Source organism: Neophocaena asiaeorientalis, unplaced genomic scaffold (assembly GCF_003031525.2).
Source record: "Neophocaena asiaeorientalis asiaeorientalis breed wild unplaced genomic scaffold, Neophocaena_asiaeorientalis_V1.1 scaffold332, whole genome shotgun sequence".
Taxonomy (NCBI): Eukaryota; Metazoa; Chordata; class Mammalia; order Artiodactyla; family Phocoenidae; genus Neophocaena; species Neophocaena asiaeorientalis.
In genome coordinates, this window is record NW_020173111.1 from 689,654 (window position 1) to 691,949 (window position 2,296).

The 2,296-nt window shown below is 42.9% G+C and overlaps 1 pseudogene; it reads right to left on the reverse strand.

Annotated features, from left to right (window-relative positions):
- Positions 1 to 527: 527 nt before the first annotated feature.
- Positions 528 to 623, reverse strand: LOC112398792 (uncharacterized; annotated as a pseudogene).
- Positions 624 to 2,296: the final 1,673 nt, after the last annotated feature.

Genomic DNA, 2,296 nt, shown 5'->3' on the forward strand with positions numbered 1-2,296 from the left:
AGCACTTGCCCCAGTTTATTCCTTTTCTTCCTGCTCAGAGGAAGAAGTGGTCCCCACTCCTTTCCAAATAAATCCTCCTCACGTGTCCTGGATCCAGTTCCCTTCTAGGAGGCAATGCTATTGCTTTTTCCCGCTCTACTTTCAAGCTCTTCTTTTTTACTGGTTTCTTCCGGTAACCTTCAAACATACTGTGAAATTTGAGCAAAATACATACCAAAATAAAAGCAAAGACAAAACAAGCCGAAAACTTCCCGGAACTCAACCTTGCCCTCAAGCTGCTCCCTGATTTCTTCTTCTCCTCAATTACTATTATGACCTTTATCTTTCCCTCATTACCCATCCTGCAGCAGTCTTGTTCTTGCTGTGGCTCTCTTTCCATTGAAAGCACACTTTGTAAGGAGGCCGATAACCTCCATCAAAACACCTTTTCACACTGTATTGCTATATTTCGATGTCTATTTTCTCCCGCTGGCCTGTTCTTTGAGATCCAGGAGACTTAACTAATTCTGTGTTCTAGCATTCAACACAGGGCCTAGCACATTGTAACTTCTCAACTAACATTTATATTAAACTGCTAAGAGCAGATACTACACTTGGTCTTAGCCAAAAGGCTGAGAAGCAATCAACTAACATTTATAGAGTGAATGAGCTCTGCCCAATCCAATGGATCCTTTTCACTGCCACTCTAGCCGTCTTCTCAGATGCCTTTGGTGCCGCTCACTGGCCATTATCCTTCTTGAAATTCTCTCACCCTCTGGATTCTAGAATGCAACTTCTCTTTTCCTATTCTCACCTCAACCTGCTCCTGGAAGGAAAGGATAGGGTATTGTTCTTTCTTGTATCCCCAGTGTCTTACACGGGGGTCACAATAAATTGACCGGATTGGAATGGGTGAATTACACTGGATATGTAAGAATTTTCTGTACTCTGTTTTCATTCCAAGGAAGGTATTACCTAAATAGATTTTTTTTAAATGAAGTTATTTATTTATTTACTTATTTATTTTTGGCTGCGTTGGGTCTCCGTTGCAGCGTGCGGGCTTTCTCTAGTTGCGGTGAGCGGGGGCTACTCTTTGTTGCGGTGCGCGGGCTTCTCATTGCGGTGGCTTCTCTAGTTGCAGAGAACGGGTTCTAGGCTCATGGGCTTCGGTAGTTGTAGCATGCGGGCTTCAGTAGTTGTGGCTCACGGGCTCTAGAGTGCAGGCTCAGTAGTTGTGGCGCATGGGCTTAGTTACTCCGCGGCATGTGGGATCTTCCCGGACCAGGGCTGGAACCCATGTCCCCTGCATTGGCAGGTGGATTCTTAACCACTGTGCCACCAGGGAAGTCCCCCTAAATAGCTTTTTGATTCCGAGAAATCTCAGATCTCTCTAGTATGTGGTAGCTTGAACTCTGCCTTATCTATATCCATGGATCATAAGACTTCTACTGCAAATAAGTATGGAATACTATACTCTTTGTATTTAACCTTAACATTTTTTTTTTTTTTTGGAAATAAGCAGCCTAGAGAAGTTTTAAATCTAATTTCAACTAAGAAATCTGATGGAAGGTCAAGTATGCCTGATCTCTTTTGCAAGAAGAAGCAATAAACATGGCCAATGCTACCTGTAAGATGAGTGGTTAATATTAAGTTAAAAGCTAGATTTATGGGCCCAAAGACTATGGGATAGATTGATTACAAAAGCTGCCTCAATTATTTAATGCCTCCTGTAACCTTGCCCTTTGCAATGTGGTTTTTCAGGGACATACGTCCACCCCCTTGAATCCTGACTGGCTTTATGACCTTCTTTATCCAACTGAATGTGGTGGCAGTGACTGTGTTCCAATTTCCAATTTCAGGGTAGGGCTCAAGAGGTCTGGCAGATTTCTACTTAACCTCTTAGAACTCCACTATCTCCATGTGAACAAAGCTGGGCTAGCCCATTGGAGAAGGAGAGATCACGTGAGGCAGATATGAGTCACTGCAGTGGAGACCACTCTCACTAGCCAGCCCCCAGATGACTGACTAGCTGATTATAGACATATGAACTAGCCCAGAAAGATCAGCCCAGCAGCACCACCCAGGGGACCCACAGATGTATGAGCTAAATAAATGATTGCCACTGTAAGATACTCTATTTTGGGATGGTTAGCATATCCAGACAAAGGAAAGGACTGAGTCAAAAATGTCTGATTGGTGAGTCTATCTTAATGATGCAATGACAATTGTCTGACTGAGCTAATTAATTGGTTGTCTTGATTGAGTTTTTTTAAAAACGGCTTTATTGAGAGGTAACTTATACACCATACAATTCATC